At 43.0% G+C, this 27,990-nt stretch overlaps 1 long non-coding RNA gene across 1 annotated transcript; it reads right to left on the minus strand.

Annotated features, from left to right (window-relative positions):
* Positions 1–5,971: 5,971 nt before the first annotated feature.
* LOC131808186 (uncharacterized) lies at positions 5,972–14,274 on the minus strand. Its single transcript, XR_009344713.1, has 2 exons — positions 13,839–14,274; positions 5,972–8,474 (listed from the first exon to the last, which is right to left on the minus strand). It is a non-coding gene; the product is annotated as an uncharacterized LOC131808186 (long non-coding RNA).
* Positions 14,275–27,990: the final 13,716 nt, after the last annotated feature.

Here is a 27,990-nt window from a genome sequence, read left to right on the forward strand (position 1 = left end):
GACATTGCTGCTATAAACATTGGGGTGCAGGTGCTTCTTCAGATCACTACATTTGTATCTTTGGGGTAAATACCTAGTAGTGCAATTGCTAGATCATAGGGCAGCTCTATTTTGAGGAAACTCTATACTGTTTTTCCAGAGTGGTTGCACCTGCTTACATTCCCACCAAGAGTGGAAACAGTCTTTCTTTGCATCCTTGCCAACATCTGTCATTTCCTGACTCATTAGTTTTAGTCATTCTGACTGGTATAAGTGATATCTCATTGTGATTTTGATTTCTATTTCTCTGATGCCAAGTGACGTTGAGCATTTTTTCATGTGTCTGTTGGCCATTTGTATGTCTCCTTTGGAGAAATATCTGTTCATGTCTTCTGCCCTTTTCTTGATTGGATTACTTGTTTTTTGGGTGGGGGGTTGAGTGTGATAAGTTCTTTATAGATTTTGGATACTAGCCCTTTATCAGATATGTCATTTGCAAATATTTTCTCCCATTCTGTCAGTTGTCTTTTGGTTTTGTCAACTGTTTCCTTTGCTGTGCAAAAAGCTTTTTATCTTGATGAAGTCCCAATAGTTCATTTTTGCCTTTGTTTCCCTTGCCTTTGAAGACATTTCTAGCAAGAAATTTCTGTGGCTGAGGTCATAGAGGTTGCAGCCTGTGTTCTTCTCTGGGATTTTGATGTATTCCTGTCTCACATTTAGGTCTTTCATCCATTTTGAGTCTATTTTTGCAAGTATGTTTTTAAAAGACTGAGTCTATGATTTGATGAAATGATCCTTTAGTAAATGAATTGGCTTTCTGTAAATTGGCTGCTCCCTGTTCTTGGGGGTGGAAGACACAAAGGCAAATTCTAGGCTCTCCTATTCAAGTAAAATCATGAAAAGAAACATATACAAGATCAGAAATTTTTAAATGGGATATAATGATAGCAGCTAAAAAATAGAAAAAAGAAGGAAACAGAAAGACAGTGGTCAGAATGTACACCTACTTCCCTTTTCTGAACCCAAGAAAATTCACAAAGAGAATAAAGAGTGGAAAAGGAAACTCCATCTAAGGAGAAACCAAAGCATAGTCATAATTCAACCCTAAGGGTCATGTAGAATGAATGTTTGCATAGTGAAGACCTGTAGGCCCCCCTCTCCAGTCTGCCCAGTGCATGAGCACATTCCAAAGGGGAAGAAAAGGCAGATGATACATTCATCTAAAGAATGAACGGTAAACATTCCTAAGGCTTTTCATGGGAGGCAGTCACTGACATGGGGCCTCATTTAGAGTGAGCAGCTGGTAGACAGGTGATTTTCCTCCCCTTTTTTTCCCTAACATGTTCTTGCATACACTAATAAGGAACCAGTGGGAACTGTGCTACCCCAACGGTCTATTTCCTCTCTCCTTATAAGTGTTACTTTTGATGAGATCTTCTGGGGACTCTGGCCCCAAACTGACTAACTAAGATCCTGGGTTCAGAGAATGGAAGAGAGTAAGATACACCCAAGAATCCCATACCCAGCTGAAGATTCTGAAGGCAGCAGAATGACATCTTTAAATACAGAAGAATTAGATATACTATCACCCCAAACACTTCCCTGAAAGCTTTACTTAAAGATATAATAATGATGAACCACATAACTCACTAAAGGAAAATGTCCAGCAGTCAAACATAAAAGTGTCTTAAATCTCTTCTGTGTTTCTTTTCTGGAAACACGGGAACTGTTACAATTCCACAATATGTCGAAATAAGTAATTGATGATAATAATTCACTACTGAAATCCAATATGACAGCAAGAAAGTAAGATTGGGGCACCTGGGTGGCTCAGTCAGTTGAGCGTCTGACTCCTGATTTTGTCTCAGGTCATGATCTCAGGGTTCTGGGATTGAGCCCCACCTCAGGCTCCACCCTCAGCAGGAAGTCTGCTTGACGATTCTCTCTCTTCTTCTCCTTCTGCCCCTCCCCCCACTCGCATTGTCTCTCTCAAGTAAGAAAATGATTTTTTTTTTAATAAAAGTAAGGGAGAGGGATCAAGGAGAATGTGGATAAGATTATGCCTGTCATTATTTGTCACAGAGGGCATCAACATACATTCTTTTATTTCTAATGTAAGGGCAGGAAAAATACCCTTCTTTCCAGGTAACAAGATTTCCTGAGTCTGACTCTTGACTGCCTTCAACTCAAAATAATCCCCTTGTCCCAGGAGCACAAAATGGGATAGCATATTCTGCTCTGTTCACTAAGCTTGATAAACTAAAAGAGACTTAAGGTACTTTAAAACAAAGATATTTAAAAATATATAAACAACCATTAGTGGCAGTAAAACCAGGCTTATATTCTTCAAAATAACAAGGAGGGAGAAGACAAAAGACAAAACAAAGAAAGTACAGATCACAGAGCAAAGTGTAGAGGAAAACAAACACACACCCAAACACCGAGCCATGCGTTGTTTTCACGGCTACAACCAGTCTGCACCCCACACCCATTTCAAAGCTAGACTCAGTACTTTGTTGACTCATCAAGAAGCAAATGCTCTCTGCAGAGCTTTGGCAAATATTAGATCATAGGGGAGACTTTGGGGGAAGACAGAAGGGAGTTTGCATTACACCCCATACAGTAAAGAACCCAATGCAATCCCCGTTGTGTAAGACATTTCTTTTCACGTTCACAATCCCTCTTGGGCTTCCAACTCCCAGATTTTGTGCCTTCTCAGCACTGCTTAGCAAAAAAGGAATGAAATATTAACATAGTTACATGGATAAATCTCAAAGACAGTATGGTAAGTGAAAAGAGTCAGAAACAAAAAAGTAGCTGCTGTGTGATTCCAACCCCATGAAAGTCTAGGAATGTTAAAAGTGTAGTGATAGGTCAGTGGTTACCAGGGTTCGAAGAGGAAGAGAATCTAGGGGAAAGTGCAACAGGGAAATCTAATAGGGTTTCGGACTGTTCTGTATCTTGGCAGAAGTGGTGTTTACAGATTACGTGCAAAGTTCACTGTAACTGCAATTAAAATCTGTGAGTCGTGAAGTACGTGAGTAATAAACACCTCAGTAAAGAAAATAGAGGAAAAACTTATCTTTTTCACATTACCTTAGGAAATAAAACTGTGACATACCAAAATCTGCAGACTATACCTAAGGCTCTTGTTTCTAACAGAAAGCATAAAAATAAATTAGGCATCCATGTAAGATCCTGACTGCCCCCCCACCAAAAAAGAAAAAAAAAATCCAAAGAAAGTCAGTAAAATGGTAAAAGGTAGAAATAAATTTGAGAAATCAACCCTAAGTAAATCTAGTAAGTTACCACACATACACAAATCTTCTGGTTAAGAATCATGAATAAAATGAAATGAAATGAAATAAGATAAAATAATGGAAGCACAAATATACAAAATAAGAACCAGTGATTGAAAACAGACCAAAAACTAAGAAGTGTGGAAAGTTGTCCAAGACACAAAGAAATGCCAGCTCTGTTGGCTCCAGGAGTGAACTTATTCCTTTCTCTTGCTAATTAGTTTCTTGCAGCAAAACCCCTACCCTGAAACCTGCCAAGGCCAGTACAGAAAAAGAAATCTGCACCCCAGGCACTCAGAGGAATACTGAAACACACTTCCAATGGTTAAATGTTAGCAAATGAAATCCAGCGGTCATTCAAACAATAGCATGTTATTTGTTCCATATTTGGAAATTTATAAGTCCCATGTTGATAAATAAAAGAACAAAATCGTATTTGATGAAATCCAATATTCACACCTTTTTAAAAAATCTTTAGTAAAATGGTAAAAGATGGGTATTTTCCCCCAAATGACCCATAGCTTAATGATGCCCCCCGCCCCACCTGCTAAGCCGCCCTAATTAGATGTAGGAAGAAGCAAGGATGGCCATTGTCACTTTATTCACCATGATTCTAAAGGCCTGACTCAATCCAATTAGAAGAGAGAACAAAATGAGAAACACAGTCCACAGAGAAGGAGCCCCTAGTATCATAATTTGTGGTTGCTATGATTGTATTCTAGAAATTTGAAAGCATCCACTGAAACACTTTTTAGAAACAACTGAGAACTTAGTAAGGTGACAGTTTATAAAATTAACATACAAAAACCAAAGGCTTGGGATGCCTGGGTGACTCAGTCTGTTAAGTTTCTGCCTTAGCCTCAGGTCATGATCCCGGGGTCCTGGGCCCCAGCTCCCCCACTGGGCTCCCTGCTCAGTGGGGAGTCTGCTTTTCCCTCTCTTCCCTCTCCCACTTCTCTTCCTCTCCCTGCTCATGCCTGCCTCAAATAAATAAATACAATCTTTAAAAAAAAAAAAAAAGGCTTTGTAATTAAAGGGAAACCAGTTAAAAATAAAATGGACATATTCTTTTTTTAAGTTTAATTGACATACAATTGTTGTGCCCGAGTTTTCGCGGCCGAGAGACCACCAAGGAGCCAAGCACTGATGCAATCACACAAGGGTTTATTCAACAAGCTTAAGCTTGGGCCCAAGTATACCCAATGCAGCAGAGTAGGAACTTGGACCCTGAGCTTAGTTAAGGCAGGGGTATTTATGGGTTCCTGTTACTAAAGCAGGGTGGGGATTCCTGGAACCAAAGCAGGGTGGGGCTTACTAAAGCAAAGTAGGGGAAAAGTTCAGCCCTTGGGCACAGGGATCTGAGATGGCTGTCAGAGCTAAGATGGCTGTACTTATGCTAAAGCTAAACCTGAGGTGGGATGACCTTAATTTTCTCGTCCTCCACATTTCCCCCTGAACAATTTTGACCCTTAAATCTTTAAGGTTGTTGAAAGTGGAAGGTCTCATCTTCTGTATGAAGCTACCTACTCCGGTCAACATTGATCATTTGGGGAATGTATAGGGGAGTTATGAAAGACAGAGACAGCTGAGTCCAGGGGTTTAAATCAATCATTAAAGGAGAGAGGGACTATTTAAAGTGTTAACCTGAGTAGGTCAGAATCCAAGAAATATTTTGGGATAATCTGGAACATCAAGATGACTGCACTTATGTCAGGGCTAGATTCAAGATGGGTACAGCCTTGTTTTTCTTGGCCTCCACAACAATGTTATATTAGTTTCAAATGTACAGCATAGTGATTTGACAATTCTACACATTACATATACAGTTAACTCTTCACAGTAAGTGTAATTACCATAACCCTGCACTTATGTAGTCAATCTACGACAAAAGAGGCAAAAATATACAATGAAGACAGGTCTTTTATAAACAGTGTTAGGAAAAACTGGACAGTTACATGCAAAAGAATGAAACTGGACCACGTTCTTATACCATACACAAAAATAAATTCAAAGGGACTAAGGACCTAAATGTGAGACCTGAAACCATAAAACTCTTAAAAGAAAATCTAGGCACTAATCTCTTAGACATGGCCCTTGGCAATGTTTTTTGGATCTGTCTGCTGAGGAAAGGAAAACAAAAGCAAAAATGAACTCTTGGGACTACATCAAACAAAAAAACTTTTGCACCGTGAAAGAAACAAAACAAACAAACAAAAAAAAAAAAATGCAAGCTATTGAATGAGAGAAGGTATTTGCAAAGGATATATATGGACATATTCTTGATTAGAAATGTACATGATCCACATAAAGTAACTATAAAAAGTCAGAGAAGCACAAACAATGTAGATAAATAATAACATCAGTAATAACAATAGACAACACTTTGAAATTATAGTGTAGGTCCTTACAAGGCTCTCTTGGGCGTTGTCTCTGTCAATCCTCCCATTAACTGGATAAAGCAGGTGTTGTTATTACCTCTGCTCATGGTGGAAAGATGTAACATGGTAAAAAAAAATTGATCCTTCCTAATACAAACTATCTAAAATGCAATCAAAATAACAAGATAATGATTCTGTGTTTCACTCTGAAAATACAGGCAAGTTACTCACTAGCTCTGTGCCTGTTCCCTCACATGCAAAATGAAAACAGTAAAAGTTCTTATAATAAGCATAAGATTAATTAACACATACAAAGTGTGTAAATATCAGCTTTATTATTATTATTATCATTATTGCCTATAAGAATACACAGGAGAAGAGCCAAGGAAGTCCTTGGCCCAGGGGTAGGCCAGCCCTCCCTATAGTAAAAGACATGGCAAAGCTACAATAATAATTATTTAGAAGAAAATGGCATGGAACTGGCAGACAGATAAATGGAATTAAAAAGCACAGAAATAAACTCAAGTACATATGAGAATTCAGTACATTATTTAAAGGTGGCATTTCCAAGCAATGAGGAAAATCTGTTACATGAGAAAATCTGTAAGGATAATCTGTTAACCATTTGGAGAAAACAGAGTGAATTCTTAACTCTATTTTCTTTTAACCCACATTTATTTTACATGAAGCGAAGATTTCAATTTTTTAAAATGCAGACAAAAAGCACTGTTTTCATCATTGCATGTTTTTCACAAACTAGGAACAGAGAAAGCTTTCCTAAACATCAAAATGAAACCTAGAAGTCACAAAGAACATGACCAATAAATATGACTACGTAACAGTTTTACATTTCTAAACATTGCTGTACAGGTGTGTGTGTGTATGTGTGTGTGTGTGTGTGTGCCTTCAATGAAATCAAAACGAGATATGTGCTGCACATAAAAGAGGCCAAAAATAACTTCCCCATATACAAAACATAGGGACAAATCAATAATAGGGAAAATTCATCATTAAAAAAATGAAGAAAGTACCAGAACATATTAATTATATGGAAAAAGTACAAATTACCACTAAATATGAAAAGCTTAGCTCACCAATAATGTAAATTTAAATCACTAAATATAATTTTTGTGGGTTTCCAGATGCCAGAATTGAAATTGTTAGGTAATATTGGCAAAAGGGTAGAGAACATGCATTCTCCATGCTGTTAGCAGGAACACACATGGGTGAACTTTTTTGTTTGGGAAATTTGGCAATCTCTGAAATGTGCCCACTTAGAAGAATTTGTCCAGGAGAAACACTAGCACAAATAGACATGAATGATGAGGGTTACCATATAGAAGCGTAAGACTGGTGCTGGAGGGGAAACTGAGGAGAGTCTGGTCTAAACTTTGAGGCCCGTCCTAATACAGGCCGCCCAGCCCTACCTCCCTGACACTCTGTTTGAGGGTTGCTTGGATCTCCACAGTCAGGGTCCGCATGATGTAGGAACATATAGACCCTGCCACACTCCGAGTAGAACATGTACTCAGCTGCACCTCACTTGGAAGAATTCAGACAGTGTTTCTCAAACTTCCGTGTGCCCACAAACCACCTGAGTATCTGGCTAAAATGGAATGTTGATTTGGCCTGAATGGGCCTGAGATTCTTCTGCATTTCTAAGCAGCAGTTCCCAGGTAATGCTGATGTCACTGGTCCACGGACCACAGTTTGAGTAGCAAGACCATAAGCTACACTCCTTTGGTCCGGTTCTTTGCAGACATGGCTTTTCCACTGAACCTGTAGACATCACTCCCTTGATGCCCATTTCCTACAGGCAGGCCCCATGGCTTTGTCATGCCCATTGTTTCCAGTAGATTCTACCCTGGCCCCAGATTTCATTGTTTTCACCATCTGGTCTCCCACAGCGCGGGCCTGTAGGAAGAGGCTGCTGCTGCTGCAGGTCCCCCTCTAACTTCTCAGCCCAAACTCAGGAAACTTGGAGCTTTGGTGACAGAAGGAGTCTCGGATTACAATTCAGGTGTGACAAATGTGTCTTTTTTTCATCTAGAGACCTAATGTCTCTGACCCTGTCTAATCATGCCCAGGAAAACTAACCCTTAATTCCCAAGGGATTTCCTCTTTCATTTCCCTCTTCCCCTTGACCTCACCATCATCCCTTTGGTCACTCATAATAAATCTGTGCCTTAAGTTTCCTTTGGCAAAGCGGAGATAATTCTACAACAAAACTAGATAGCTCTGTTGGGTTTGAACATGTAAGCTCGAGTTCTGAAATATTTCTTTTGTGGCAGATGGTTGTGCTCCAAGGCCACTTACAGACCAAGCAAAAAAGGGGGGAGTGAGAGATTGTGTGAGAGATCTGGGGAGCCCCCGGATGAGGAGGAAAACCCCACACCTCCTCAGAATTCACAGGCGGAGAGCCTCCTGGGATTCAGAAGCAGCCAGGATGCACAGAGCTGTTCTTTTGGGTAGTTTAAGTCAACCGGGAATTGTGTGCTGTGACATAAACCAGGCGAGAGAGACTCTAACAGCCCCACGGGTGGGGCGTCCCTGGCAATGGCGGTCCAAAGGTCTCCTGCAACACGAGATTGAGTTCCAACCCTGTGGAGGAGGGAGAAAGGAGTCTTAGGCAATGAGGATCTTCAAGCCTCTCTTCTTGCACAATAATTTTATGAGCGCTCACATGTCAGGGAGAAATATGTCACTCTCGGGGCCACCTCCTGTGCCCCGTCTGTGCCTGCTTGGAAAGTGTTCACAGGTGAAGGCGCCCCTCCTCAGCAAGCCACAGGCCTGTGGCATCTAGAGAGGAACCGTGGCCCTGGGGAAAAAGAAAAAAGAAAGTGCCTTGGCTGCTCTCCCTCCACAGAGCAGCCTGCTCATCCCTGCCTGTCCCTCCTCATCCCAGCCCCTAGTCCCCGCCAGAAGGATCACTTTTCTAACACTGAAAGACATCTTCATTGCCTCCCTGTCGCCCATCGCCCCAGAAGTGGAACTCTCACCAGACACATACTTCAAATCCACACCTAAATTTATTTATGACACGATTGCATCTCTCCAACCATGGATTTTACAAATGTCTCTCTTATCACAAAGGGTGTCAAAGAAATTCTGCCTTACAAGCTGTCTTGTTGTGTCCCTGCGTCGGGTATACAGCGTAATCTCCGCAGCTGGGAAATTGAGGAGGTTCAAGGTTAATGTAACCCCATAGTTTATGGTATTCTATTTAGAGACTGTAAATATCAGGACTTAAGGATGTTTGCCCCCTCCATCCATTTGCCACTCCGCAGCCACGGTGTCACCCAGAAACTGACACCCAAACCGTCCATCCTCCCTGCCAAGGGCTGCTCTAGCTGCTGCTCCGTACATGGAACAGACCTCACCTCCAGCACCAGCACCTGCTGTTCTTGTGCTTGGAACATGCTTTTCCCAGGTGCCTGGGGGGCTTACCTCTTATTTCCTTCTAGTATCTACTCAAACAGGAAAAAGCCATGCCTGGAAATGGGAATTTGGGTGCCACCAGCGAAGAGAGATTGTCAAAAACCATGAGTCTAAATAAAATGATGAGGAACAAAGACTTGGGTTATAGTCCTGGGGCATCTGTCCCCGTCCCCTGACAGCAGGGAGGCAGAGGCAGCAAGAGAGGGAGAGGGACTAGGAATGTGGCCCTCCAGAAGCCAAGGGAAGTGCATGGGGAGGACAGAGTGATCGACTGTATCCTGGTGAAAACAGCAGCTTGGAAGTATAGATGGGCAAACACAGGGAGAATGGGAGAGAAGACCCCAGAACGACATTTGGGAAACTAGCAAGCAGATGAATGAGGAATAAATAATGTCTTTGATCCAAGGAAGTCAGGTCCCAAGCTTGCAGTAGGGAAAACAGCAAGCCTGCCCTACTGGCACTTTTGAGTCCCCAAAAGTGTGAGAAACTCGTGAGTCTCTGGAAGTGGTGATGAAGAAGAAGCCTGAGGCAGAAAGGATTAGTCAAAATTCTGTGTAGCAAGTTATCAGATCCCCAGGTCACCCCAATTCTGTTCAGTGGGAGTTTTTTTAAAAAAAGGAAATTACGAGTTCCAGATGCATGTGAATGCATTGAGAGATTTAGACAAGATTTAGACAAGGTGAAGAGTGTGGGGTTGGATTCATGGTAATACAAGAAATATAAGCAAACAATATGCAATTGTAAACTCTAGGAAAACAAATGATTAAACAGGAAGGGAAAATAATCATAGTTTGCGACATGGCTTCATTATGAATAAAATTTTCAAATCATGGCAATTTAAGAAGTTGATCTATGTGAAATTACAATATATCTTTACTGGAATGATGGGCTGAGGGACAGGAAGAGTAAGGGCGAATGTGGGAGGTTGGAAAGGCAAAGAGACAAATTTTCATTATCTATAATGGGATGTGAGAGGTAATATTTACAATTGAAAAATCAAGGAGTAGCAATGGAAATATGTTATTAGGAATATAGAGATAATACCAAAAATAATATGTAAAGGAGATGAAAGTATTTGCTTCTAGGAAAAAGGAAGCTGGAGGCCCGCTCATTTCCTTGAAAATACTGTGGAACTATTTGATCCTGTAAACTTGTTTGCATAACTTTGGTAAAAATGGGAAGTCAAATTATAAGCAAAATACCTTCAAATTTATTTAGCTGGCAAACATATTCCCAAGGATCGAAGAGGAATAAAATATGATCTTTATCCTCAATGGAGTACAGAATGAAAAAGAAAAAAGTTATAGCACAGTATGATAAAAATGCCATACTAGAAGTAAAAAAAAAAAAAAAAAAAAAAAAAAAAAAAAAACGTTCACTAGGTATATGAAGACACTGGCTACATTTTGTTTGTATCTCCATTATCCTGTGTGGTGCCTGGCAGGCAGGGGCATGTTAGTGACAGGTGACCACAAGAAGATACATACACACACATGTTGCACTAAAAACAGAAAACAGAGTATTTTCCTGTATTTATACGGTGGTGAAAACAAATCCAGGAAGATTTTACAGCAGATGTGATATTTGAATGTGGAACTGGAAGTCCACCAGGATTTCTACAGGTGGACAAAGATGGGGAGAATATTCAAAGCAGGGACAACAATTTAGACAAAAAAAAGGTAAGCAAGTAGCGTGATATCTGTTAGCATATCCACAATCATGCCATGTAACAAACCACCCAAATCTCAGTGGCACCCAACACAAAATATCAATTTTTCACTCATACAGCTGCAGGTCAACTGGGATTGGACGGACAGAGTGGGTTTAACAGGTTTGGATGTTAACTTCAGGTTAAGTGCGAAAGTGTTTCATCTCCTTTGGACCAAGAACTACCATTCGAGGAAGGCTCTTCTCACAACAGAGATGGGAGAGCAAGAAGACGAGCGCAGTTCAAGTCTCTGGACATGTTGTGTCCCCTAACATCTTGTGTCCACGAACATATCATTGGCTGCAAGTAAGATTCATGAAAAAAAAAACCAACATCAGTAGTTGGGGATGCACATTCCTTCCCCACTGAGGTTCTGCTAAGAGTTATTCCTGGACAAAAGCCTACACTCGCAAGTGTTTGGGCAATTGCATAAATGCATTTAACTTCTGGAGACTTTCTATTTGTCATTCCCTCACAAGAGTCAAAGTTACTCAACCAGGATGAGCCTGGTGGAGCCACTGAGCACATATATTGTGTGGCAGGTGTGACGGAGAAACTGAATTTGGGTTTAATTTGTACTAATTTAAATGTCATGTGGCTTATAACTACCAGATGGAATAGGCAGCTGTGAACACCACAGTTTATGCTGATATTTTGATCTGAGGATTTCTTTCATGATGTCAGGTCTGAAATTGTCATCTTCTACATACATATTCATGTTCTGTCATGAATTTTAGGATTCATTTTGATGGTGTACTTTGTGACAACTGGGAAAGGCCTTGAGGGCTATGTGAGCCAGATTAATTCAATTTCTGGGCAAAAACTGCCTCCCTGATCACCTGGGACCCCCTTGCCAATGTGTGTCTCTGGGACAAGAAAAGCTAGGAGATGATGTGAACTGATTAAAATAAATCCAGCAACATCATTAGAAAAATAACTCGAAAGGAAGAAAGAAAGGAAATTCCAAGTGGATCCCTCTCATAATGGTCAGTAGAGTGTCACACAGGAAATTATTTCCTATCTGGATAGTCTTGTGTTTTTGTCACATACAATTTACATTTACAAATTCCACAAATATTAATCATTCCTGGGAAGGAATAGAACAATGCTGGCCAATAAACAGAAAAGCAATGTGTATAAATACCATTGTTTCAGGACCAAAGTTTAAGAATTTCCTTTTCTTTCCAATTTTTTAGTTTCTATTCTTTAAAGGAAAAAGAAATAGAGCAGGAGTCAAGAAAATGGTGCAACAGGATAGCCATACTGAACACACACAGAGTTTCTTACAAATAAAGACCATATCGAAAGAGGAAATGTCATACGGGTAAAGAATATTTCCTAAAAAGGAAAAGGAATTTCAGAGAGAAAGAAGACAGTCTCTCCCCGAGGTCTGATCAGGAAAAAAACATTCTGGACTTTTTATACTTTCTATTCTTCTTTCTATCATAATTCCACATATCTCTTGGGCTCATTGAGAAGGGAAAATATTTAGATCGTTCCAGGGTGAACACAACATTCACAAAGATTACCAGAAACACCGGATGTAAAATCCATAATGGGAGTGGCTGGCTTCCCCATACGAGTAAGAAGAAGAAAAGAGACCAAGAGACCAATAGGCAGGGACTTGGGCCTTTGTTAGGAAATGTGTCCTCTTCCCTTTGTCCCTTGAGGCTCCTTGTAAAAGCCAGGACTTCACATAATAATGTTACAGCAATCAAGCTTTAATCATTCATTGAAATAATTGAATGCCATTTTCACTTATCAAATTGGCAGTCATTGGGAGAAAAAAATGTAATACCGTGCTGGGGAGTTCAGAACCCACTTTCGTGGGCGTGTGAATTGGTACAACCACTCCGGCCGCAGGCTCCAGAAGCTTAAGAATGGGTTCGTCCTTTGTGCTCATTCTACCCCTGGCAATTTGTTTAGCTGCAAGGACGCTCTTCCCCGGGACATAATAGAGTGCTGTGCAAAAATGGTATTGCGTAATAGATTGGAGGTTTTTTAGTTTGTGTCTTTTAAAGATTTTATTTATTTATTTGAGACAGAACACACAAGCTGGAGGGAGAGGGAGAGAGAATCTGAAGCTGACTCCATACTGAGTTGATGCTGGGCTTGATCTCACCACTGCAAGATCATGACCTGAGCGGAAACAGAGTCTGCTGCTTAGCCAACTGAGCCACCCAGGAGCGCCGCATAACACGATGTTATAGTATAGTATAGTTGGATAAGCTTAGATCATGATCCTGGGGTCATGGGTTTGAGCCCAGAGTGGGGCGCCCTGCTCAGTGGGGACCCTGCTTTCTCCCTCTCCCTCTACTGCTCCCCCAGCTTGTGCTTTCTCTGTCAAAAATCTCAAAATAATAATAATAATAATAATAATAATAATAACGTATTGTTATATGGAGTGAGGGAGAGGGGTTGTTACTAGTAAAAGTTAGGATTGTACTTGGGTAAGTAAAAATTATATGTACACATAAAAGTAATTTGAAAGGGCTGGAATTATCAATAGTTTTACTTTCTGTATACTTGTGTTTTCTTTACAAAATTCTAATTTCTGTGTTGATGACATATAGAGAACATGGCTTTTGCAAGAAAAATTTTTAATTCATACTTACGATCATAAGAAAAGAAAAGGGAGGAACTAGTTGATTTAAAAGATCTAATTGTCTTTATTAAAAGATTCATCAATGGATTAGCGTCCCATCTGGCAAGCAGAGGGTAGTCCCTGGGGAGTAATGATTTTGTTTTGTTTTTTAAAGATCTCTAATTTATTTATTTGACACAGAGAGAGTGAGGGAGAGAGAGAGACCGAGAGCAAGCACAAGCAGGGGAACAGCAGGCAGGGGAGAAGCAGGCTCCCTGCTGAGCAAGGAGCCCGATGCAGGGCTCCATCCCAGAACCCTGGGAGGCAGACGCTGAGCCGGAGGCAGACGCTTAACCAACTGAGCCACCTAGGCACCGGGCAGCAGCTGCTTTAAATTCTGCTGCACGAGGCCCAGCTGGCCCCAGTGTGGCTGTTTCCTTACAGCAACTCACCTCTGCGGGAGCCATACTAAATGGGCTGCTCCTCCTTGTTCTTTAAGACTTGGTATCACCTAGAGATCCCGGCCACAGAATAAAGCCATTGTGTGGATTTGTAGTGTTCCAACACCATCACATCCACCAGCAAAGGCTCTAAGACTTGTGGAAATAAACGTAAACTCTCAGCATCTGGAATGGCGGAGACCATCTTCTAGTATTTGCCCAGGAAGATTAAGTAGGGGCCTCCTGTCATCTCAGACAGACCCTTGTCAAGAAGGCGGAGGTTCAGGATTGGGTTTGAGCCACAGGGATGACAATAGTCTCCTGCCCACTTTTTACTTCCCCAAGATATGATTTAAATAGGTCTGGAGACCTGACTCTATTTAACACACAGGAGAGTTTCCGACCTGCCTCCCTCACCTTTGGATCTCTGGGCCCTGACCACCCCAGGGTTCACATTCTTCTTTTCTGCCTCAAAGTGCTTCTCCCTACCAGAAAAATCAGAAGCAAAGCAGGAACAAGTAAAAACCAGGGTTGTTGGAGTAATTCTTCCGATGGTTTCAAACGGCAGCATTGCCAATCCTGGTTGGTCTCTTTCAACTTAGTCAATAGAAAAAAAAGAACAAACATGACTCAGTATGAGTTTTGACATAACCTCCAACCATTTTAACCTTCAAATTGTTCATTTTGCACTTCAATTTTTCCTTCCATCACATGCCATGAACTGCCTTTTTTGTGTGGGTGGTTTTGTTTTGTTTTGTTTTTTCCCAAATGTCACTGCTTAAAAATTTTTCTGGCATTTTCCAGTGTTGCCCCAGGCAAGCAATTATGTTACTAAGAGTGAGACAGAAAAGGAAAGAAGTCCCATTTCTTTTCACTGACACAGGAAAGAATTACAGGACAACAAAAGGAAAGTGAAGTGAGCAGTTTTATCGAAGTACACTCCAGACGAGCAGTGGGCCAGTCAAGAGACACAAAGACCCCAGAAATTCCCAGGTGTGGGCTTATCCCAATTTTTTCTTTTATGTGGGTCCTATGGTTGCAACATCTGAGTGACAGGCCTGGATTATAGAACAATTAGCCAACTACACATATCCTCTGCCAAGATGTATTCAAAATACCTCAACTATTCTAGAGACATAGGTCAAATAAGGACAAGGGGCTTCTTTCTACCTACTGCAACAAGCACAGAGAACATCATGCTTCCTCTGCCGAAATGTTGTCACCACAGACTGACTGCTAATGGGTAGAATGGTGGTCCTTCAGGTGGGGCTCCCTGTGAGGACATCTAAGGTTCAAACTCTGGTCACTTCTGCCTAGCTTTCTGCCTCACAAGCCAGCTCTGATCTCTGTTCTGTCTTGGCCCAAAGGACTGCTCAAAGAAATAACCGTCCATCAGAAGATTAAAACAGTTTAAAAATCTGTATGTGCCTCTCAAGAGAATCCCACAGGACAAGTACATGAAGTTTCTGAAAACAAGAGAGAGAATATAAGTTGGGAGAGGGTCCACGAGTGCAGACTTAGAATATCAATGTATGGGGCACCAACAGGAAGTCACACTGTGGGTCCTGAGGAAAAGAACACGTGGTCAGAGGAGCTGACCTGGAAGCTGACCTAGGCTGGAAATACTCAAAGCAAAACGAGAAAGTTCCAGTCAAGGAAGAAGGCACAGAGGTGGCTGCTGAGTCCTGGCAAAAGAGTATGTGACATGAAGGGTGCTTGAAGATGTGCCTTTCAAGCCAACATCTGAGAATGTGGATCTCCGAATATATGAAGGAATGACTTGCCTTACAAAATGAGTGTTTGAAAAGTTAATACCTCTGACATATTTTAACACTTGTGTTCCGAACATAATCTCAAATGACATGCAAATGTTCAGGAACCCATCAAAAGCAAGGTCCTTTCACAACATAGTTGAGAATAACCTCAACAGTAGTTACACCATATACAAATCATATTTGTGTTAGCAGAGGTAGGGGAAGAGAACCCCAAGGGAAATTCACTTCTTTTATAAATGCTTCTCTTTTTTTTCATCTTTTCACCCATCTTCCTCATCCTCCCCTCTGGTAACCATCAGTTTGTTCTCTGTAGTTAAGAGTCTGTTTCTTGGTTTGTCTCCTTTTTCCCCCTTTCCTCATTTGCTGCTTAAATTCCACATATGAGTGAAATCATATGGTACTTGCTTTTCTTTGACTGACTTATTTCACTTAACATTATACTCTCTAGCTCCATCCATGTTGTTGCAAATGACAAGATTTCATTCTTTCTTTTTTTTAAGATTTTATTTATTTATTTGACAGGCAGAGATCACAAGCAGACAGAGAGGCAGGCAGAGAGAGAGGAGGAAGCAGGCTCTCTGCTGAGCAGAGAACCCGACGCGGGGCTCAATCCCAGCACCCTGAGATCATGACCTGAGCCAAAGGCAGAGGCTTAACCCACTGAGCCACCCAGGCGCCCCCTCATTCTTTTTTTTCTTTTTTTAACGGCTGAACGATATATGGCTGAACAATATTCCATTGTACATACACATCACATCTTCTTCATCCATTCATCAATCGATGGACACTTAGGCTGCTTCCGTATCTAGGCTATTGTAAATAATGCTGCTATAAACATAAGGGTACATGTATCCCTCTCAACTAGTGTTTTTGTATTCTTTGGGTAAATACCCAGTAGTGCAATTACTGGATCCTACAGCACTTCGATTTTTTTTTAAGATTTTATTTATTTATTTGACAGACAGAGATCACAAGTAGGCGGAGAGGCAGGCAGAGAGAGAGATGGAGAAAGGGCTCCATCCCAGGACCCTGGGATCATGACCTAAGCCGATGGCAGAGGCTTTAACCCACTGAGCCACCCAGGCGCCCTGGCACTTCTGTTTTTAGCCTTTTTGAGGAACCTTTATATTGTTTACACAGTGGCTGCACCAGTTTGCCTTCCCACCAGCAGTGCATGAGAGTTCCTCTTTCTCCATATCTTCGCCAATATGTGATTGTATAGTTCTTTTTTTTTTTTTTTTTAGATTTTATTTATTTATTTATTTGACAGAGATCACAAGTAGGCAGAGAGGCAGGCAGCTGGGTGGGGGGATGGAGGGCGGGGAGCAGGCTCCCTGCTGAGCAGAGAGCCCAATGCGGGTCTCGATCCCATGACCCTGAGATCATGACTCGAGCTGAGTCACCCAGGTGCCTCGATTGTATAGTTCTTATTTTTTTCTCTTACTGATGTGATGTATCATGTTGGTTGATTTACAGATAATGAGCCACCCTTACAACCTAGGAATAAATCCCCTTGACCATGGTGAATGACTTATTTTAATGTATTGTCAGATTCTGTTTGCTAGTACTTGGTAGAGGATTTTTGCATCTATGTTTATCAGAGGTATTGGTTTATAGTTTTCTTTTTTGTGGTGTATTTATCTGGTTTGGGATCAGGATAAGGTTGGCTTCATAGAATAAAACTGGAAGTTTTCCTTCCTTCTCTATTTTTTGGAATAGTTTGAGAAGAATAGGTATTAACTCTTCCCTAAACCTTTGGTAGAATTCACCTGTGAAGTCATATGGTCCTGGACTTCTGGTTTTGGGGAGTTTTTTTTTTTTTTAAATTATTGATTCAATGTCTTGGCTGATAATTGGTCTGTTCAAATTTTATATTTCTTCCTGTTTCAGTTTTCATACATTATATGCTTCTAGAAATATATCCATTTCTTCTAGGTTGTCCAATTTGTTGACATATAGTTTTTCATAATAGTCTCATATTTATTTGTATTTTGTGGTATTGGTTATTTCCCTTCTCTCAATTGTGATTTTATTTATTTGAGTCCTTTCTCTTTTCTTCTTGATGAGTCTTTCTAGAGGTTTATCAAGCTTATTGATTTTTTTTAAAGAACCAGATCCTGGTTTCATTGATCTGATCTACTGGTTTTTACTTTTCGTTCTGTATTATTTATTTCTACTCTAATCTTTATGATTTCCTTCCTTCTGCTCAGTTTCGGTTTTGTTTGTTGTTCTTTTTCTAGTTCCTTTAGGTGTCGGGTTAGTTATTTATTTGAGATTTTTCTTGCTTCTTGAGGTAGGCCTATATTGCTATAAACTCCCCCTTTTAGAATAGCTTTTATTGTGTCCAAAGATTTTGTACCATTATGTTTTCATTTTTATTTGTTTTTATGTACCTTTTTAATTTCCTCTGTAATCTCTTGGTTAACCTAGTCATTGTTTAGTAGCACTTTATTTAACCTCTATGTATGTGTGGTCTTTCCAGTTTTTTTCTTGTGGTTGACCTCTATCTTCCAGGTCGGTCACTAATATGCTCCTCCACTCCCTGGAATCTGCTATTTATTCTATCTACTGTATTTTTAATTTCATTTATTGGATTCTTCATTTCTGATATGTTATTTTTTTGTCTCTCTGTTAAGGGTCTCACTGATGTCCTCCCCTCTTTTCTCAAGTCCACTGAGTAACTTTATGATCATTACTTTCAATTCTCTATCAGACAAATTACTTATTTTCATTTCATTTAGATCTCTTGCTGTGATTTTATCTTGTTCTTTCATCTGGGACATATTTCTCTGTCTCCTCATTTTGTCTGCCTCTCTGTGTCTGTTCTGTGTTAGGAAAGTCAGCTATGTCTTCTGCTCTTGAAAGTAGTGACTTGATGAAGAAGGGGTCCTAGACGGCGCTGTAATGCAGTGGCCCCTGTTCACCAGAACCTGGCCCTTCAGAAGAGTATCCTGTGAGGGTTGGTCTGAGTCACTTTTTTCTACAGTGCCATTGTCTGCACGGACTCTCTGCCTGTTGTAGGCTGTGCCTGCTCCCTGGTGTTAGGGACCCAGGCAGGCCAGCTCTGGGAAGGTGTGCTAAAGGGATAATTGGGGGGGGGGGGGTGCTATTAGCAAAATTTTAACTGGGACACTAGTCCCAGGCAGGATCCTCCAAACTATTGTGCAGCTGGGGCCTAGGCACCAAGGTGTCTGGGGGCCACAGCTGGACATGGCATGCACAGCATGGCAGTGGCTGGGCACCCAGGGGCTGGGCAGGGTGCATGTGGCTTTAACATAATTTGCCCCGAAGCCCAGCGCCAGAGGCTAGCACACTTGGAGTGGGTAAGTCCTCAGGAGAACTTGTGGGCAATGCACACTGCTAGCAGGTTAGGTAGCAAGTGTCTATGCAGCCTGCCTCCTACAGGTGTGTCTGGGCTTTTGCAGGGAGATGGGAGCAAAAAATGCTGACTGCCAGCTCCCTTGTTTTCAGGGAAGTCCCCCAACACTCAGCATCTCCCAACACTCTGAAATCAGTATGAACAGATCTGTCTCCTGTTTGTGATCCCTGCCATTTTCACGTTGCCTCTCCACGAAAGCTGCTATCTCCTTAAGGGTGGCAACCAAGCAATCACTTGCCCTCCCTGCTCACCCAGGGCCAAGTCAGCTGACTTTTAAAGCTCCAGCCTTGAAGTCCCACTGGTTATACAAACAAACAGAATTCAGTCCCTCTGGTTTCCAAAGCAAAATATTATGGAGATCAGTCTTCCCTGCGTGGGCTTCCTGGTGTGAGGGCCCATTCCTCTGCCCTCTGCATGGGTGCAGCTCCCTCCCTCTCACTGACATTCTGCCCTTCCTAACCTTTCAGGTGCAGCTTCTTCTCTGTATTTGGTTGTGGAGTTTGTTCTGCCAGTATTTAAATCACTCTCCAGTTTATCGACTGGGATGCAGAAGATACCTAGTTATACACATGGGATGGGGTGAGCTTAGAATCCTGCTCTACGGTCTTTCCAAGCACCCACCACACCTTCTTAATCCATTTATCTAGCAATGGATGCTTGGGCTGCTTCCATAGTTTCACTTTTGTTAATTATGCTGCAATAAACGTAGGGCTGCCTGTATCCCTTATGAATTAGTGTTTTTTGTGTCTTGTGGGAAAATACCCAGTAGTGCATATAACTGCTTCCTATGTTCATTGCCCCCACTTAGACAAGTAAAGAGCCGAAGGTCTTGAATGTAAGTAAAAATTTAGAACACTCAAGATATATTTGGAAACCATCTGGCTTCCTTGCCTAATGCAGGACCTTGTTCCCTGCTAAGCACCTTCTGCCGACCCAGGGATTTCAGGAATACAGGAGGTGTATTCTTTTTTTTTTTTTTTTTTTTTTAAAGATTTTATTTATTTATTTGACACAGAGAGAACACAAGTAGGCAGAGAGGCAGGCAGAGAGAGAGAGGAGGAAGCAGGCTCCCTGCTGAGCAGAGAGCCCGATGCGGGACTCGATCCCAGGACCCTGAGATCATGACCTGAGCCGAAGGCAGCGGCTTAACCACTGAGCCACCCAGGCGCCCCCAGGAGGTGTATTCTTGCGTACATTCGATGATCAGGCACCTTTCCCAGACTTGGGGACTGCAGAAGCCGGGCCCTCTTCCAGGGATGGCCAGTCACCACCGCTGAGGTTCTTCTAGAAGTCTCGAGATGCCAGAGGGCCTTCTAACCCCACAGCTACACAAGGTCCCAAGCATGAGTGAAAACACTTCCTCTTCCTCCTCCTCCTCCTCTGTTTGCCTAGAATCCCAGAGACTTCTAAGATTCATGCGCTACCTTTCCTTTTTTCCCATCCATGGCACCCTTGGCATAGGGCTCAGAATTTCATCCACGGGGCAGAACCAAGGCAGACAAAGGACAATTGTCTTTGTACTAGGCCAAACTTTGCTTATTGACTTACCAGATCAACTTTCTCCACAGGGTTTCCTGACAGACAGAGCCCACCAGGGTATTAAGACCCTGAATGGACTGTGCTCCAGGGCAGCTCAGGCTTAAGCTGAGACACCCCCCCCCCCCCAGGGTTTACCTCCCACATCTGTCCCTCCCCCAGCACAACAGTCAAACAGAAATTAAAGCTACAGTAATGAGGACCCATCGAACCCCAAAAGAGGCAGGCACTGGTCAAAGGGCTAACTCCCTGAGCTGCACGTGGGGAGACAATATTGCTCTCAGAGTAGAAGACTGACATCAGCCTGAGAATAGGTTTTAAATACAAGGCAAGGGCTTCTTTGGCAAAGAGAGTACCCAAAGACGCAAATTTGAAGCATAAAATGCCGGACTCCCTGCTCTGTACCATTTCCCAGAGCAGCCTCAGGGAAGGACAAAGACATTCAAATCCTCTTCCCCTCGTCATGGGTTCACCAGCCTCATTCTGATCCTCAGGTACTTTCCACCAGAGTGACTTGAGCAACCAGCATCAGAAGCTCTCACACAACCCACAAGGCCTCTTCTGGGGCCCCTGATAACCACCTTACCCCACTGGACACCTCACCCTAGGATGGGCTAGGGATGACACCATTGATCTAACCACCACTCCACTCCTTTCCCTAGAAATTGTTTGGCAACGGCTGTCTTGCAGTTGCAAAGCCCATCTTGAGGACGATGCAATTGCATCAAAAGAACTTTCAGCAGGTCTTGTGGTCTTAGACGTAAATCCTTCTGTCTTGCATCCAGTGTGGGGTTCTGGAGCCACATGCTCCTATTTAATGTGGGCTTCCACATACCCACTGTGTCTTGGATATCCACAGCATCATTTCTGTCTATGACTACATGCTACAGTTATCTTTCTCCTTTAATTATGATTTGAGTATTTCCCGGAAAATGCTCCAATGACTCCCTTAATAGCGCTTGCTTTCACGTTATTCAGAGTTATAGCCTTCCTTCCCCCTCTCTACAAGTGTCAGACACTCGTGAGGCAGAAATAAAGACAAAAAAAATATGGGGGGGAAAGCAGTTCAATATTTTATCCTGCTTCTCATTTTAGTTGTGCAATGTTTTGGGCGGGTTTGGTGATGCTTTATTTTTATTAGTAAACTGTTTATTCAAATGTTAACTGTATCCTTTCCAGAATGAGTCTTCATTCTGAGAGAAGACAATGAGTCTTCTCTCATTGGACGGTCTCAGTAGTCAAACTTCCCATTGTATGTACCCTGTGGAAGCAACACGGGCACTCAGACTAGCAACTCTCAATAAGAGATGTGGGGAAACTACAAAAGTGTATCTTAGTTTGGGGTCCACCAAAAATCAACACCGAGACCTGGGTGGTTTTCTTGGGAAGTGACTCCAGGAAGCAAAGTGAGGAAGTGGGCAGCATGAGATAGAGAAGGGACAAAAGCCAGGAAAAGTGGACAATTACCACTGTGGGCAGTGAGGCTTCAACCCCTGGCGGACCATTTGGTGATGGTGGAAACACACCTCAGGTCATCCACCTGCAGGATGGGGAAGATGGAGCATCAATCCACCAAATCACATCTCCCATTAGTGAGGATTGTCCCAAATCCCTGGCTCCCCACACTTTAGGGTGCTCTATGGCGGGGGCAGGCTGCCAGATCACCACAGTTTGGTTTATGTTAATGAGGTGACTTCTGGAAAGCACCCAAGGATGGGAGGGGAAGCAACCATGAAACCAACCTGATTTCTGGGGAGAAGAGAAGGCCGGGAGTTTGAATCAGAGGCTGTGCCAGAGAAAGACCTTTGGCAGAGAAGAGGGATGCAGGCCGTGCAGTGGGAAATTACCAGCATTCTGGAAGCCTGGTAAAGGTGAACTCAGGGGGGCCAAAGGGACATGGGGTGAGGAATCAACCACGTGCTCCACAATTCTCTAAGGAGTCCCACAAAGCCACCTGAGTAAACACACTCGTGTTATTTTCCTGGATTGGGGAGCAAGCATTTTACATAATGATCTAGTCCGCTCTGGCCGTTATATGTTATAGACTGAGTGGCTTCAACAACAGAATTTATTTCTCACAGTTCTGGAGGCTGAGAAGTCCACGATCGAGCCCCAGCCAATCCAGATCCTGGTGAGGACTTCTCCTGATTTACAGATGGCTGCCTGATTGCCGTGTCCTTGCTTGGCTGAGAGAACCATCTTCTCCCTCATTTCTCCCCTCATAAGAGCCCTAAACCCATTCATGAGGCTCCAGCCTCATGACCTGATCACCTCCCAAAGGCCCCACCTCCTTATACCAGCACGCTGGGAATTAGGGCTCTAACACAATAATTCTGCGGGATGCAAATGTTAAGATGTCAATCCTTCACACATTTATTCATAAATGCAGTGCCATTCCAATTAAAAATCCCAAGCACAAGTTTCTTGGAATTCAACAAAATTATAAGATCAATCTGAAAGGAGACATGAGTAATATCAGAGACATTCTGAAGCAAAGAGAGGATAAATGGACAGTAGTGGTCCTACCAGGTGTTGAAGCGTATTATAAAGCTTTTACTTGCGAGTAAGTAACCCTTTGGGTTTGATTCTGAGAGGAAACTCTCTCCCCAGGTAGCACCCCCTCCCTCTGGTTGTATCAACTGGTTATGAAAACGCTTTAGGCAGATTCAACATAAAAAGGAATCTCCACCAGTGAAACATTGTGATTGAAGAGATATAGATATTTGGTCTTCATTCACAGTTCTTGGCTCACAGCTCCCCCAAACCCTTAAAATTTCCTGAGCGATAAAAGCAATGGGAGCATCTTTTGTAATAATATTTGGTCTCTTGTGCTCCACTCCTGAGACCGCTTCTGAGTCATAGACATAAAGTTGGGTGTCTCGTTTTTCAGAACCAGCCAGATCACCACAATTTGGTTTATGATAATGAGGTGACTTCTGGAAAGCAACCAAGGATGGGAGGGGAAGCAACCATGAAACCAACTTGATTTCTGGGAAGAGGAGAAGGCTGGGAGGCTGGATCAAATACCAACAGCCAATGATTTAATCAGTCATTCCTACATAATGAAGCCTCCATAAAAACCCAAAAGGATTGGGTTCAGAGAGCTTCTGGGTTGGTGAACTCATGAAGACGTGGGGAGAGGGGTGCATGGAAGCGTGGGAGGGTCCACCACCATCCCCATATCTTGTCCTCTGCCTCTCTTCCATCTGGCTGATCCTGAGTTGTATCCTTTCATAATAAACTGTGATCTCATAAGTAAAATGTTACTGAGAGTTCTGTGAACCACTCTTGTAAATTAACAGAACCCAAGGAGGAGATTATTGGGTCCTATGGTCTGTAGCAGACAGTCAAAAGCTCAGGGGACAACTGGACTTAGACTGGCCTCTGAAGTGGGGGTAGGAGGGTCATTCCTACAGGACTGAGTCATGAACCTGTGGGATCTGATGTGATCTCCAGGAAGACTATCAAAATGAAGTTGAACTATAGGACACCCAGGTGGTATTGGACAATTGCTTTGTGGTGGGAGGAAACCAGCACCCCCATAACACAACACACACACACACACACACACACACACACACACACACACACTGGAATTGGATATTAGAATCATTTTCACCAGTCATGAGAAAGATTACCAATGGGGAAGGAACTGCCAGTAGAAACAAAGGAAAGCTCCAGTTTCTAGAACAATGGAACAAGTCAGAAGCCGGGCTTGGGGTGGGAGACAAAGAAATGCTGACAAAATCAGACAGTGAGTTCTGTCAGATCTGTGACACAGAAAAAAACAAGTGAAGGACCCAAGTGTGGCAAAGATTCTAGGTGACACTAAACATTGGTTTGGGAAGCTGGGTTACCTTAGGCATAGCTGGACAGAAAGATGAGAAAATTCTGTTGGAGCCAAAGGGAAATGGGAACCAAACTGATCAGAGCAAATGGGAAAAGGTAACACTCAGTCAGGATAATGTTTAAATGATTTCCCTTCTTCAAGGTCCTGAGGTTCTCCTCCCAAGATTTTTACAACCTTGCTAAAAACCAACAGATAAATACTAGGACAGATCAAAACAGGGCTGGATACTGGTAGGCAGCTGAGCATGAGGGAGGGAGGGGCACGAAGAGAAGATGTAGGAACATTTCCCAGGGGGACAACCCATCTAAGCTTGAACTTCCCAGCAGAGGGTGGTGAAGGAATTCGGGGTTGAGGGAACTGCCTGAGCAGAGTTTCCACAGGGCAGTGACCCCGCAGGACCACAGCCCCAGCGGGATGCAGGGAGAGGCGCCATCAGAATGTGGGAAGAGCCTTTTATAAACCCTAAGCCCTAGAATCTAGCAGTCAAGGAAACAAGAAATATGTTGCAAGAGTGGAGAAACATGAGCCACTCTGTCCTGTGGCAGCAGCATGATGTTTCCTCTTCAAATTCGTGATCCATCCTCTTGAGAGAAAATGCTCTTCACTCCCAAGAGGAGAGAAGACCACATAAACAGGCTTTCATCCTCCTCTGCTTCTGGTGACTTCTCACGCAATGCCTCAAATTGCTGCTGCCCTATGACTGCAGCCTGGGGAGGGCAGAAGCAAAAGAGGGAAGGAGCCAGGTTTTTGAGGACTCGAGACGAGTCCTGGAGAGGACCCTCATGATTAGAGAGGAGTTTGAAACACCCACTTTATGCTCACTGTCTTCTCTAGCTACTGCCCTTTGCTCGGTTCCCCTCACAGTAAAAGTTCTCTGAAAAGTTGTCTGTCTCTATCACCTCACCTTTAGTTTAAAAAAAAATTTTTTTTAATTGAAGCAGAGTTGACATACATTACATTAGTCTCAGGTGTACAATAGCCTGATTGTCAAGTCTGTACATTCTGTTGTGCTACCCACGAGCATAGCCATCATCTGTCACCAACACCGCCATTACGACACCATTGACTATATTCTCTGTGCTGTGCCTTTCATCCCTGTAACTTAGTCCCTCTCTAATTTCTTTCTGTCCCCACCTCTCCCTTGAAACTGTTCCCATCAATCCCCCAATAACAAGTTCCTTGTCACCAGATTCAGTGACACTTTGCGGTCATCACTCTGTCTGGTGACTCCTGCCTTCTTGAAACACTCTCCACTCTCAGCTTCCGGGACCTTCCTGGTTTGCCTCGTACCTTCTCGGTCTATCTTGCCTGCTGCTCTTCCTTCAATTCAAAGTGTGACTCAGCAGCAGCATCTGGGACCCCCCCCCCCATCCCAAATCTACTCTCAGAATCTCTGGGGTGGGGCCCATGTGACTCACATGGGAGCCACGGAGAACTGTTGGAAAACCACAGGGTTGTTGGCCGTTCACAGCAGAAGCCTCTTCTCTCTGGCTACACTTTCTACCTTGATGTTATCATCCAAGCACATGACTTTGAAAGTGATCTATATACTGGTAACTTCCAAATGCACATCTTTGGCACCAACCCACCCAAGCTTCAGAATCTCCGGGTGTACCTCTCTGGGGTGACACAGGCATCTCAAATTCAATGCATCCCAAATGGGAGGATCCCTAAAACCTGTTGCCTGTGAAACTGGGTCTTCTGCGGTTTCGTTCCCATTTCAGGTAGAAGTATCTCTTCTGCTACCACACTAGATTCAGCACCACACCATTTTCTCTCCTCTGGACCATGGCAAAAGCCACCTGCCAGGACCCATTTCCACTTTTGCCCCATCAGGCCCCATGCAACAACCACAGTGGTCTTTTTGGAACTTAAATCAGGTCATGTCATTTCCCTGCTCCATCTCCAAGAGCTTCTATCGCATTTGATTAAAATCTAAACACCTTGTCATGGGCTCTTTGGCCCTGCATGACCTGGTCACTTTCTATGTCGCTTCCTAAATTCCCTCTGGTGTTTGAGGTCAAAGACTCAAACTATGTTCACACTACGCATTCTATAAATTATTTGTTGAATAAAATAATTCTCCTTTGCATATAAGTAAACTGAGGATTTGACTTCCTTAACTTCTCTGTATTTGCTGAGAAGGATCTACCTGACATTGACCAATACCTTCTAGCCAGCTCACAGGAAATGGGTGCAAAGGGAGATTCTCAAAGCACTTCGTGGTGCTGTGAACTTCAGCACAGCAGGTGCCCAAGAGGTCACAAGAGGAAGCCTCAGAGAACAAACCTTAAATTCCATTCCCCACCAGTCCAGAGAAGGACCTTCCCTGTTCATAATGGGGCGTGATAGTCGTGATGGGGGAGGCAATCCTGAATGAGGCTGGGATAGGAATGATGTCAGGCCATTTGCAAAAGCTTCTTCCCTACCCCCGGTGCTGTTCATGAGGTCAATGAAAGCCTCTAAGAATCTGTAAGCCAGACCACCAACCTCATTATGGCAGTTTTAAAAAATGGCCCTAAATTCTTGGACAACCTTTCCATTGAGAAGGGAGGGGGTCTATGTCCCCCAACCTTGAATCTGCTTGGATATACGACTACTTTGGTCAATAGCACACAGTGGAAGTGATGTTTGTGACTTGGAAGGCTAGGTGGGAAGTAGCTAGGCAGCTTCCATGTTGTTGCTGGAACTCTCACATCCTAAGAAGCCACGTGAGAAGTCCTTCACACCTGAGACCAGCAGGCTAGGGGAAAGCCAGGCCATGTGGTGAAGCCATGTGTAGGCATTCCAATAGGCACACAAGATCTTCAAGTTTCCTCTGCTTAGGTGCCAGGAATGCAAGTGAAAGACCCTTCCAGGGATTCCAACCTCCATCAGATTCTGAGTCTTCCCAACTGCGGCCCCAGAAGTCATGGGAGAAACCATGTCCCTGCTGTGCCTGTCCATGTCCCTCGCCTGTACATCCATGGGCATTAGTAAATGGTGATGGTTATGAACCACTACGTTTTAGGGGTAGTTGCTACATAGCAACAATAGTCAGATTAGGACATAAGGCAATCGCTTTGGCTCCCTAATCGCTCCAAGGAATGCTGTGGCTTTGAGTTCTCCTGCTGGGAGAACATTTGGTCAGTAAACATAGGGTATTTTTGAGGAAAAAAAAAAAAAAGGCTGAGTTTCAGGGTCTTCTAACCAAGCTTTATAGACTCCCTCCTGCCAGAGGGAAGCCTGCCCTTTTCCCCATCTGATCTGGTCACCAACTCTTGGCTCCAGCCCAGTTTAAGACTCAGGGAGATGCTTCTCTGCCTCCCCCTCCCCCAGTTCACCTGGCAATAAGCCATCTCCAAGGAAAGAAGTTAAGGCTTGTAAAGTACTGTCAACCTAATCATTATGTAAGATTGAATGGATAAAAAACAGCCACAGCATTGTTGCTTAACACTCCTTTCTAACTGGCCCAAATCCAGCTCTCTTACTGAATCACCCCATGGGCTAGCCATCCATGTTTTCCAAACCTATCATTTCCCCTTCCCAGCTGACCTTTCAAATTGCCTACCCACATTCACATAAACATCACCCTACACTGTTTCACATTCTCTCTATTCTCTGGCCTTCCCCTTCCTGCCCACT

Source organism: Mustela lutreola, chromosome 9 (assembly GCF_030435805.1).
Source record: "Mustela lutreola isolate mMusLut2 chromosome 9, mMusLut2.pri, whole genome shotgun sequence".
NCBI classification, from domain to species: Eukaryota; Metazoa; Chordata; class Mammalia; order Carnivora; family Mustelidae; genus Mustela; species Mustela lutreola.